Source organism: Pistacia vera, unplaced genomic scaffold (assembly GCF_008641045.1).
Source record: "Pistacia vera cultivar Batoury unplaced genomic scaffold, PisVer_v2 Contig350, whole genome shotgun sequence".
NCBI lineage: Eukaryota > Viridiplantae > Streptophyta > Magnoliopsida > Sapindales > Anacardiaceae > Pistacia > Pistacia vera.
Genome location: NW_022196169.1, coordinates 796,991 through 810,643, shown reverse-complemented (window position 1 = coordinate 810,643; position 13,653 = coordinate 796,991). Strand labels below are relative to the sequence as shown.

At 40.7% G+C, this 13,653-nt stretch overlaps 1 non-coding gene and 1 pseudogene across 1 annotated transcript; both read right to left on the bottom strand.

Moving 5' to 3' along the window:
- Positions 1–8,763: 8,763 nt before the first annotated feature.
- On the bottom strand, positions 8,764–13,259 carry LOC116139409 (annotated as a pseudogene).
- TRNAS-UGA lies at positions 11,425–11,506 on the bottom strand. The gene has a single exon. It is a non-coding gene; the product is annotated as a tRNA-Ser (tRNA).
- Positions 13,260–13,653: the final 394 nt, after the last annotated feature.

The following is a 13,653-nucleotide window of genomic DNA, read 5'->3' as shown; positions in this document are numbered from 1 at the left end:
CCAGTCTGCACTTCAACCGCCTTTAATTCTCCACCAACTTCCTCCTTCAGTATACCAACTTTCTCTCCTAGCTTATCCACTTTCTCCTCCACCCTTTTCATGCACTCTTCCATCTTCGTAAACCTTGCATAAACGGTTGTTGTAAAACTCTTAAACAAGCCGTTTATGAGGTCAACAACCTCATTCTCCCGACGCCGATGTCTCGACAAAGCGATACTTGTTCTACCGGTTTGCTGAGGCATACGAACCTCTTCCTCCCTCTTCTCCTCCTCCTCCCCGGACCTCCGGCCGATTGGAGCTTCATCCTCCTTAGCATCAACCATGTTGTGAAGCAGTGGCCTCGCAACTGCCATCACATGCGTTACCCCTTCTAAGTCCCGCATCAGGCGGTCTATCCCTTCATCGCTTGCATCCTCCAGTGCGTTGAAAGATTTGACATAGTCCTTTTCCGCTTCAGCCCCAGAAGCGGTGAGAAAGGGACGGACGAGTCCCAGCAATAAGAAACAAAATCAATCAGATTAAAGTGAAATTTTAAAGCAACTGCATATGCAAAAGCTTAGTCCTTAAATCTTACCCCAGCCGCTTGAATCTCAACGTCTATTTGCTTGTAATCTGAATGGGTGTACCTTTGGACATACCATCGCAACATCCTAGGAAATTGCTGTTGTACATCTAAACTGTTGCTCCTCTCCCCCCCCCCCCCCTTTATCAAGACAGATGGCTCATACCTCCACCATACTTGTAAAAAAATCGTTCATATCATAATTCAAACACATATGTTACAAAAAATATAATAAAAAGCTATTAATATTTACCTGCATTACCCATGGGAAGCCAAACAAATTGTACGTGCTTGGTTTATCCTTCACATCCCATTGGGACTGCTTTAACGCCATGTCTAGTTTTTTCAGGCTGCTGAGGGTTCGCTCATATGATTTCAGTCCCCATGGATAAGAATTAAAGAACTTCAAGTTGCTTGCAATCAATAACCAATCTTTCTCAACAACTTTTGTTGAGTCACCAGCCAATAAGATCGAATGTAAAAACAAAACCAAGCACACTTTTATCTTCTCTTTATCAGTATATTCAACTGTTTCTAGACTTTTCTCTAAACCCTATGCTGTAATAGACTTAGCCCCCTGCAAAACCTTATTATGAAACTGTATGGCTCCCCAACTATTCTTTACTGCCTCTGCCTTCTTATTTGACACTTCCCCACATCGTAAGCCCGTCACGAGGGCATATTCCATCATGCCAAAACGTAGTGGCTTTCCGCCCACCACAAACCACATTCAATTTTTTTTTTTTGCATCTTACTGAGTGTAGCAACATGTAATGCACTCCCTGCCCCCAAAATGCCTTTTCCCAATGATTTCCGAGTCCTAAAAAGTGACCGAAACAAGTGCGACTGAAATCTGTATTACCATTCCTAATTCCATCTAAAATGTCCTGTATTCTGTCAAAAACTTCCCAACTTGACCTAACCATCACCCTTGCAGGGAAGTAGGGCACCTTATCGCTTATAAGGTCCAACTCGTAGTCTGTGATGTTTACGGCCTGCACAATCTGCACAATCGATATAAACAAAATGTCAGCAACAAAAATAAACCAAAACAACTAATAAACAAGATATCAGCAACAAAAAATTACGACTATGGTCGGTTAAGCGATGTCAGATCGGTTAAGAGATCTTGACTCTACCTCGTGCAAGATCGCTTAAGCGATTTTATATCTATGATTCTGCCTCAAAAAGGTTGCTTAAGTGATCTTAAATCGCTTAAGCGACCAAGAGTCAACTTAATCAATCGCTTAAGCAATATAAAGGATCGCTTAACCGATCTTAGATCTGGGCAAATGGAGTAAAAGAGGTTAATCGTTTAAGCGATACAAATGATCGCTTAAGCGACAATTCAGAACGTACCCTTTCTTCGGCGGCCTGCTCATTCTCGTCGGCCTCCCCCTCGTCGCCTGAATCCTCGGAAGACTCCTCCTGCCCTGAATTATCGCCGGAATCCTCCTCCTAGCCTGAATTATCGCCTGACTCCTCGTCTTCAGAACCATTTGACGATTCTTCCCTTTGTTCTTGTGCCACCGACATCTCCTCTCCCTATCGACGACGTTCACTGATCGGATGATCCACCGGAGCAGCCATTGAACTGCTTGCGCCACCGGAATCTAGGATTCGAAGTGGCATTGGGTTGTCCTCGTCATTGTGAGTGCCAGCCATGGTTTTGGATTGAATTTGGTGTGAAAATTTGTAGTTTGGATCGGAAATATGGGTTGTATCACCGGAAATCGCGCAGATTCCGTTTAGGGTTCAAGAAATCGATAGAAAATCGTGACTTATCACCTAAAATCGTGACTATATTCCGTTTAGGGTTCAAGAAATTGAGTTTACGATTGAATATGGTTTGGAAATTTATGGGTTGGATCGGAAATCGCCTGTCTCCCTTTGGTTCAAGAAATCGATTTTTGCCCTAATAAATTTCGATTAAGCGAGGTGAACAGTTAGTGGGGCTTGTTTTGAGAAATTTGAAATTTTAAAAAATTTTATTTATTGTGTCTATTCGACCCAAATATGTTTTAATCCTTTCATTTTAACCCATTTTAAGTGTTTAGTTAGTGGGGCTTGGTCGATTGAGCTATTTCTTCCAAGGCAAAATAAAATCTGCGCAGACAGATGATCGCTTAAGCGATTATTCGCTTTTACTCTTGCCCTAAGCGATTTAAGCGCTTAAGCGATCTCTTCCGAGGCAAAGTAACATTGCCCATATATATGCTCGTCTTAAGCGATCCTCTTGTATCGCTTAAGCGATTCCTTGCTTTTACTCTTGGTCGCTTAAGCGATTAAAGATCGCTTAAGCTCTCTCTTCCGAGGCAAATAAATCTGCCCAGATCTATGATCGACTTACGATCCTCTGTTATCGCTTAGATGCTTCGCTTTTACTCTTGGTCAGTTAGCGATTTAGGATCCTTAAGCGATCTCTTCTGAGGCAGAATAAAATCTGCCAGATCTATGGTCGTGTAAGCGATCCTCTGTTATCGTCTTAAGCGATTACGCTTTACTTAGGCATATTTTCTGGATCACTTAAGCGATCTCTTTCGGGCAAAATAAATCTAGCCCAGCTCTATATCGCTTAAGCAATCCTCTGTATCATCTGGATTCTTCGCTTTTCACTCTTGGTCACTTAAGCGATTTTAGATCGCTTAAGTTATCATTTTAGAAAAATCTTGGTCGCTTAGAATTGTGGTCGCTCATATATTGCTTAAGCGATCATGAGAAAAAAAAAAAGATCCTACTTTCTCCCTGTATTATTATAATCTCATTTTAACTCATTTTCCTCCCAAATACAAAGAATAAGCACAAAATAAGTCATTTAATCATCTAATCCATCACAGATCAAATATAAGAGACATCAATGTAATTGAAGTTTATACTTAAAATCTTCAATAGTGCCAAAATGAATAAATCCTAATCCACTTTGACAAGTTTTGGAATTCGGTATAATCTTGTCTGAGATCATTCTTGGTACCGATGCCTTCCAGTAGCCTTGATTGCATATGCCGCCACTTTGAGAAGTTTTCAAATTCGGTATAATCACTAGTCTGAGATCATTTCATGGTATCATGCCTTCCAGCAGCCTTGATTGCAGATGCCTCCTCCTGGCCAACAGCCTTGATTGGATGCCTCCTCTGCCACCGCCTTGATTGCAGATACCTTGCGGCCTACTCTAACAGCCCAAGCCAGTTTGAGGAGTTCCCTCTCATTGTTTTGCCACAACCTGCAAAATTATCCAGCACACCTGCAACCACGTCAGCTTTTCTAAATAAACACACAAAAAAAAAATGTTTTTAAGGGCCAATTTGTTAAATGGAAATTGGGATGTCCGGGGAGTAAAATTTTCTCTCTACACGAACCCAAGTTATGAGTGAAAGATTGAAATTTCACGAGTCCGTCTATTTCGGTAAAGTGTGTATAGCATGACACCTGCAGCATCAGCACCACAACCCAAGTATCAACTCAACATCCATAAACATAAATAAAAAGTACAATTTCCAAACCTTTTCATTGGGTTGTGGTCACTCAAAACGGATCCATTTCCCCAGGAAGCACTTAAACAGCCCAGCGCTCCCACAAGATGGTCATTGTTTCGTCATTCAATCCGTCCATCAGACTGTTGGTCATGTCGAACTGAATAATTTCAGGGCATGCCCCACAATCACCTACAATAGGAAGATGACATTAGCATTAGAATCAGCTTATACAACAATTCTATTATGTAAGTTTTTTATACAAAATTTACCTTGACTCATTTATTGGGAGGGAAGCGCCTTGAGTGGCCACTTTCCCGTCAATGCTTCATCATTGAGGTGCTCAACATCCACCTCTCGCATAACATCGTGGAAAACACGGACAGTGCCTCTACTCGATGACATTTGGGTTGAGTCAAGTATCTTCAGCAACCTCTCCTCTAAGAACGCAACGACTGCTATCCGGTGCTTTTCCTTGACTAGGATTATGCAGTATGTAATGGGGGACGGCCCAAATATGGCCACAGTTGGGCAAAGGTTATGCAGTAGACACTTTTTAACTTTTGCCCAACTGTGGCCATATTTGGTCCTGTCCCCCATATATACTGCTCATCCTGTCATCAAACTTAAAATCATTAGGGACGCAGTCCAAGTCTTCTGTGTCCGATCGTTTTTGCTTGGCTTCTTTTGCTACAGATGTACCAATGGCCTTTTTCAATAAATTGCGATATGTCGATACCAGTGTTTGGCCAAAGGCCACATCGGTGATGGCATAATCAAGATACAGTAGATCACCATTGCTAGTTTGTCGCAGACTTATCAGTGCAAATACTTCATCGATGTGCTGCATCAAATAAAAACAACATGATAAGTATACAATACCTCATGGAAAATATAAGCAAAAATAAGGAAAATTAAGAGAAAATAACTCACCGAGTCGTGAAGCCAGCTGCCCATCGTCAAAATCTTTTCAAACCAATCCCGAGAATAATCCCCGGTCTTACACTTTACAAGGGCATCACTTCCAGATTCATTGTAATAGACATAGAAGGATTTTTTTCATTTTCTCCTCTATTGGCCTATACAAATCGACAGTGGACTCCATTTTTGCTTACCTGTATCCTCCCCCTTCCTCCATTTGTACATCCCTGCTTCTTTCGCCTCCCACCTTAACCTCCTCCATTATTACTGCCCCACTTCCTCCAGAAACCTCTTTAACCCCCTCAATTTTGGCTTCTTCCTTAATTTGTTTATTTGTTTTCCTCTTAATTCCACGTGTTAGTACAGTGTAAGGCGATTTCACAAACTTGCTCTTTCAGCTCTCTCTTTTCAGCCTAGGTTACACTTTAACCGCCTTCAATACTCCACCAACTTCCTCATGCACCCTACTAACTTCCTCCTCCACCCTAACAACTTTCTTTACCACCTTATCCATTGTCTCCTCCACCCTTTTCAACTACTCTTCCATCTTATCAAACAAACTCTTTATGAGGTCAACCACCTCACTCTCCCGATCTCGACGCCTCGGTAAAGCGGTACTTGTTGTAACGGTTTGCTGAGGCATACGAACCTCTTCTTCCCTCCCCTCCTCCTCCCTCGCACCGATTGCGCCTTCATCCTCCTCGACATCAACCACATTCTCAAGTAGTGGCCCTACAACTGCCCTCACATGTGTGACCCCTTATAGGTCCCACGTCAGGCGGTCTATCCCTTCATCCCTTTGATCCTCCAATGCTCGGAAAGATGTGACATAGTGTTGTTGCGCTTCACCCCCAGTAGCGGTGAGGAAGGGACGGACAACCCCCTGCAATAAGAAACAAAATCAATCAGATTTAATCGACATTTTAAAGCAACTGCATGTTCAAGCTTAATCCTTTAATCTTACCCGAGCTGATATAATTTCAATCTCTATTTGCTCATAATCCGAATGGGTACACTTTTGGTCGTGCCACCGCAACATCCTAGGAAATGTCTGTTGCACAACCGAAGCCCTAATCCTCCCCCTGTCTTAGCCAGGACAGGGATGGCCTCATACATCCAAGCCTACATTGTAAAAAAATAGTCCATATCATAATTCAAACACATATATTAAAAAAAATATAACAAAAAGCTATTAATATTTACCTGCATTGCCCATGGGAAGCCAAACAAATTGTACGTCGCCGGTCTATTCTTCTCGGCCCATTGGGAGTGCTTTAACGCCAGGTCTTTTGCTTGCAGGGACTCCATGGTTCGCTTAAATGATACCCGTCCCCACGGATAAGCATTAAAGAAGTTCAAGTTGCTTACAAACTTCACCCAATCAATATCAATGGCTTTTGTTGAGTCACTAGCCATTAGGATCGAATGTAAGAACAATACCAAGCACAGTTTGAACGTCTCTGAATCGTTAAACTCACCATCTTTTAACCTGTCCTCTAATTCCTGTGCCTTAATAGACTTCTTCCCCGCCAAAACCTTGTTAGCCAACCTTTTGGCTCCCGTACTGTCCGTTATTCTTTTTTCCTCAACCTCACCTGGCAATTCCCCACATCTTAAGCCAGTCACCAACGCATATTCTATCATCCCGAAACGTACTGGCTTTCCATCCACCATGAACCACATTTCGTACTTTTTGTTGCTTTTTATTGAGTGCAACAACATATAATGCACTCCCGACCCCCAGAATATCTTTTTCCATTTTGTGTCCATATCCCAAAAATGACTGAAACAAGTCTCTTTGAATCTCCTTTCACCATTCCCCATTGTCCCTAAAATCCCCGTTATTCTCGTTAAAACATCCCAACTTGACCTCACTGTCACCCTCACAGGGAAGTAGGGTACCGTATCGCTTACAACCTCCAATCCGTACTCTCTATAGTTTACGCTCCGAAAAATCTGCACAATCGATATAAACAAAATATCAGCAAAAAAATTAAACCAAATCAAATATAAACAAAATACGCTCCAGAAGAATCGCTTAAGCGATGGGCAGATGATTCTGCCTCATACAAGATCTCTTAAGCGATCTGAAATCGCTTAAGCGATACAAAGGATCGCTTAAGAGATTATAGATCTGGGCAGATTTGGTTCTGCCTTGGAAGAGATTGCTTAAGCGATCTTAAATCGCTTAAGTGACCAAGAGTAAAAGCGATTACAGATCGCTTAAGAGATCTTGTACGAGGCAGAATCAACATCTGTCAGATCTAAGATCGCTTAAGAGATCTAAGATCGCTTGAGCGATCTTTTATATTGCTTAAGTGATTCATCAATTTTACTCTTAAGCAATCCAAAATACCTTAAGCGACCAAGAGTAAAAGCCATCAATCGCTGATCTTAGGTCTCGGAAAGTATAAATACCTTTTCTTTGGCGGCCTCCTCCTCTTTGGCGGTCTCCTCCTCCGCGGCTTCCTCCTTCTCCTCTGAACTCTCGTCGGACTCCTCTTCTTGGCCTAAATTCTGCCCGGCCTCCTCTTCCTCTTCAGAACCGTTTTGCTCCTGTTCTCTCTCTTGTTGTGCCGCCGTCGTCTCCGCTGCTGGAGCACCTTCACTGATCGGAGGATCTACCGGAGCAACCATTGAACTGCTTGGGCGGCCGGACTCTATGATTCAAAGAGGCATTGGGTTTTCCTCCTCATTGTTAATGTCAGCCATAGTTTTAAGAAAGGAAGAAGCTTTAGGATTGAATTTGGGTGTCAAAATTCGCCGGAATGTGGACTGTTATCGCCGAAAATTGCTAAGATGCGTTTAGGGATTGAAGATATCGATTTTTGCCTTAATTGGTTTTGATTAAGCGATTTAAATATTTGGGGCTCTTTTATAAATTTCAAATTTTAAAAACTTTCATTAATTAATTTTGTCCTTATATGTTTTAATCTTTTCATTTTAACCCATTTTACATGTTTAATGGATCTTAACTGTGCCACGTCAGCTTCTCAAAATAAAAATAAAAAATGGTAAACGGTTTCAAGGCCATTTTTTTAAATCCAAACTTGGGATGGCTGGTCAGCTAAATTTTCTCAAAACTAAAGCCTCTGTGTCTACGTACTATACCGATTTGCCCCCGTCTCTCCCTATTACTCTCAAGATGAAATACCTGGTGGCGAGATCGATAGAAGGGCAGGATTTTCCGGTTCGGTGGCACCCATGATGACAATGATCTTGTTCTTTTTACGGCGGGGCTGGAAAGTGGGAGGAGTTGTGATGGGATTTTTAGTGGTAGAGGTAGCCATGAGAGTTAACGTAGATGGTCTTCTGCAGGTTGAACGCCGTTGTTTAAGGAGGAGTGAAACTGAAAGAAAAGAGTAATGTAATTGGTGGTGGGTAGTAGTAGTGAGTGGAGCTGTGGAGAGGGTATTTGATGGCTGCTAATGTAAGTGTTTGTAGAGAGAAATAGGAGGAAGAAATGTTTTGTATTTGTGAGAAATTGTTTTTCAGAAGCAAATGAAATGTTTCCAAGTCTTGTTGCCATTTTTGTCTACTGGTTTTTTTCAAGATTTTTTTGCCAAGCTTGATTAATCGAGCTCCAGTATCCTGTATCCCTTTAAATTTCTGATCTCCAATGGACCTCTCAGTAGGATTCGAACCCAGATGAAGTTCTAACCATCTGTCAGAGAAAAAAGAACGAATGGACCTTTTAGGATTCCCAAGAAATTCTTCAATTTCTTCTGGAAGCAGATGCTTATTCATTTGCCTTTCACGTATCGTGAATAACTAGGACATCGAGGAATATCCAGAAATGCATTTAGGGAATTAGTCTGATTCTCTCTCTGTTTGTTCCGTTTGAAGAAATGAAGGATCCCAAAGTAACTGAGTTCGAGTTCCATCTCCATTGTTTAGGGTCGAACTTGAATTCGAACTCAATACTGTAGTAACCGAGTCGAGTTCGAGTAACCAGATATTCGAATCGATTGGACTCAATTTTTCATAATGTGGCAGCATTACTTTTATCTGCTTCCTATAGCACAGACCAAGATGGTAATTGTACAATGCTACAGAACCAAGCTGGTAATTATACAATCTTTATCAGAATATAATATATTCAACAATATTTAATATTGTCAATCGACGAATACAACTAGATTTCCATGATATATTCAACAATATATAATATGTCAATCGACGAATACAACATAGATTTCCAATGATTTATTCTAAAGGATAAATTTTTGCAGCATGGAAGTAAAATTGTAGACTTAATATTGTCACTAAAAATGAGAGAAGCTGCTGCATAAAGAGCCCCCTGCAAGAAAGTTGAAATGAGAGTAATTTTGGTAGGCATTTTCCTTTGTCAATTCTCAGGAACATGGCTTCATAAATTGGCAAGCAATTCACATGAGAAAACCTGCTAAAATCATCTGCAAAATAATCCTTCCATATTGTTTCCACTGATGATGTCTAAGAACCCTTTAAAGAATGAGAATAAGTTAATTTGCTGCGGTTGCCAGTGTCACAAACATGGGGATGGTACTCCAAACTCAAAGATTTCTTGCTCATATTCTTGCTTAGCTCATCATCAAGTACTTGCTGGTCACATTGAAACCTGATGCAGAAATACCAAAGCTCGGAGTAAGTACTCAATGGACCCGAAAAGGAAACATGTTAGTCCCCTATAATCCAAATCCTCTGATCATTCCACACTTTCTGAAGGTTGAACCTTCTAATAAAACTCTAGGCAGTCTTTTGCATAGGCTCCAATGAATAGAAATGAGTATAAGAGAAAACATGGTTCAGAAACTGCAGGACATTTTTATTAAGACTATCATGATAATAATTAGTTAATGAATGTAATTTAGCAAATGTAGGCGGATAAAACCTTCGGGAAGATACTGACTCCCTGAGGAGAGCCAGCTGGGGGAGAAATGCATACACGGTGGCGGAATGGCCCAAATGGGCCAGCATGAATAATGAGCATAAGATAGACCCATAAGGCCAATTGGCGATACCAAAGGTTAATGTACTATATTTCGAAAAGGTCACTCAAGTAGCCAATGGCCCATCGCTTGTTTGATTTATCAAATCAATAAGGGCTTCGGTGCATCCCCATAAAATGCTGGCCTCTCAGGATGACAAAATATTGACCTCCATCCTCACATGCACCGGTACCCTAAGTAGTCCTCAACCAATGACCTATCGAAAACCTATCTGTCCATTTGAACCAAACAAGAAGATTAAATCATCAATGCTTTGATAAAAGAAAACTCTAGTGAATGACTAATGAAAAACTAACCTTGGATCCCCAGTTGGTTTGGTCTCATAATTGCAGCCTGCTACCTGGTGAGCCAATGACAGAATGGATGGGGACTTGGGGGTTTATCCACGCATGGTTTGGATGGAGGTGAGGGATTTCAGGTGACATAAAAGTTGAAGGATCACCAAAGAATGCTCGTCGACAGAAAAAGGCTCAGTTCCAACATAATTAGGAACCTTTAAGCCATCGAAACCAGAAAATTAATTTCAAACAAACGTTTGATCTCACTAGCATACATGTCATTCTTGTTAGTCCACGAAAACGCTGAGGGAACTGAATGTACGCCAAGTCGGATCGAGTTGCCGAATCACATACATAACATAGCACACGGAGAGGTGTTTTGGGATCATTTGAGTACATCACAATCAAGCGTCAGACATTGGTGCATTGGTCATACAGTGATACACGCAGCTGCAACCCAACAAGTAAGAAACTTTTAGTATGAAAAAATCATGTATCTGAAAATTTCATTGCTTATAAAATTATTTGTTTTATGTATATTACATTTAACATACCAGGGTGTTGAGGGCACCAGCTTGAAATTGTGGCGTGAAGTCTTGCTTTTCTGTCTGGATACATAGATGAGGTTGGGCAACAAATGGCCAGTGATGTCTCTGTCTTTGATATTCTCTAATAAGACCTATTCATAGTTAAATGTGTGAGAACAAAATTAAGGTCTGGATATACATGGGTTGTTTTGAGCTTGAAAAATGACAAGGTTGAATGCGGAGAACCGAAAACAGTGGAAGATCTTGGCGGGTAAATCCATCAGTCCATTTATTGAAAGCCTCACGTTCTCATCTCCAGTATGTACTCATCGCTACTTTCCCAGTTTCAACATGATGTTCTACTCTGAATTTCATGCTTTCATACAAAGCGTTACATGATCAAGGATGAAGGTCATTAACTGAAATAGAAGAAGAAGAAGCTGATTATGTTAATATATATACCTATAAAGCTATAATTAATCAGATCTTGATATTATCACTGTTAAAAATGAAATGACTTTAAGTTAGTCATCAAGTATTAGAAGTAACTAGCTCCATCACTCAGTCTGGTCAAGAACTACACCAGGTATAGATTAAGAGTCAAATTAAAGTAAGGCAGCCGTAAATAACATTTGAGCATACTAAAAGAGAATTTGGCAAAAGTTGAACAGGCAGTGTCGACAGCAGGGTCCGAACTTGCGCGGGCGAAGCCCAACAGATTTCAAGTCTGTCTCCTTAACCACTCGGACATATCGACCTCAGGTTGCAAGTTCCTTGAGTAATATAACATATTACAACGGCGTTGAACCCCGGGGGTGAGAAATGACAAGAAAATCATTGTTGAACAGTGGTGCACAAGTCACCATTCATGCTTATCGTTTCTGTAGTGGACATATGACCTCAGGTCGTGTTTTCTCTGAATCATATAACATATATTTCAATTTGTTTAACACTTACTATGCTTTTAGTGGTCTACTTGCCAAATGTCAAATTACAGTTTCTTCTTCTGGTGTTTATGGAGGTGTGAAAAAGAAAGTCGGCCAAAGATATCCCCATGACTCTTCAGCCGCCAGTGAAATTAGTTTTCTTTATCTTTTCAAAAATAATACATACAGAGTGATAAAGACATATGGTCTCATCCTTTGATCACTTGCAGATATTTCCATGATCTGCAGTCAAGCTCAGCCACAGGCGAGTTCATCCAGCTAGAGATGATGAAGCCTAATGACTTTGTCGCTGAGGACAAAGAAGTCCTCGCTAGAAAAATCTATTGTGATTTATAGTAATGCTTAATTATTATCTCCAGTCTCCCGAAACTGACCGAAAATTATTTACTAAGAAATACGTACCAAAGAAGCAGACTAATACTGACCAGGACTATTCATATAATATTATTATGACGAATTAAATAGCAAGAAATTACTGTAGGTAAAGAATATTTACCTAATTCTCAGTCTCTCGGGCACCAAGAATGATCTGATGTACTGAAGTTAACTTCTGGGCTCCTCACCATGATATTCTTCTGCTGCAAAATGGTAGCCAGTGACTTGCAAACTTAGCCGCCTCCATGAAAGCAAAGAGAGTGAGTGCCGAGCCTCCATCGTCCGATACATAAACTGAAACCTTCTCCTTTGGATAATCATAAGCCATAACTGACAAGGCCGTGTTCACAACATTTATCGGCGGTTCTTATAAGGATCCGCGGTGCAAATAACACATCCAGAGCTGGAAAATCACTCGGTTTCTGATTTTCAAGGTTTTCGGGTACTCTTTACGATGAACCGGACAATTGACAGGACTGTGTGGTCACCCACATGAAGGCCAGAACAAGATCGGAGAGTAAAAAAGAGAGTGTCACAGAGAAAGAAGCTACGTTTGTGCAGTTGAAAAGTGTTAGTACATGGTGATAAACAAGAGCTAGGATGGCACAAGCGTAAACCGAGGCAAACACGCGGTTGAATAAGGTGCGACGGAGGGGATGAAGAGTGTGAAGAGGATGGGCTTGGGTGGCGGAGACGGTGGTGCCGGTGCACACTTTTAAACTTCCCATTTTCTTGGTGACTCTTTATGAGAAGTACATAGCATTAGCATAGGCTTGACTTATATATAATCCTGTAAAACTGGATACCAGGCACGTGCAAACAATCTCAGTATCCGCAAAATCGTATATACTAAGAGAGATTATTACAAGTATATATAATATAATTAATTTATCTTAATCTTAAATGTATTACTCAAAAGATCTTGAATTTGATTTACTTAAGTTGCTAATAAGGGTGATCAGAATTTACCTAATTGTTAACTTCAATGTTTTAAGAGATTGATTGAGTTACCAATAAACTGACTTTGGATACCCTAACCCTAAAAAGAAAAAATAATAATGGAGGGTGGCTGTAGTAAAAGATAAATGAAGACAAATGGACATCTAAGGAACAAGATTACGTACTTAAAATGGCTGTGGAGGACTGGAGGTGCCTCCAGCTCCTTTCAAAGAAAATCCTGCATTTACTATTTGCCCACACTCATCTCTATAAATTAACAACCCTAATAATAATAGTCAATTGCCAAAGGTTCAGTCCATCGGTAGCACGACAGAACTAAATTATAATTTAATCCTAGAAAATCTCGATGAACTGAACTTGGGAGTAAACAAAAATGGTGTAGAAATCATGTAGTATTATTTAGCCACCTACCGCAAATCATACTTTTATATTAATATATTATGCCTAATAAATCAGGGTTAATGCGAGCTCACATCAACGAGGATTAATCAGAGTTTAGGAAGACTTTGTGTCTCCCAGACACTATCACATCGTCCAAGGACGGGAGAAGTAAGACTGTCATCAACTTGGCAGGTAAAAGTTTGGTCTATAAATGGCTGGAAGTCACCCACCTGCCCAAGCC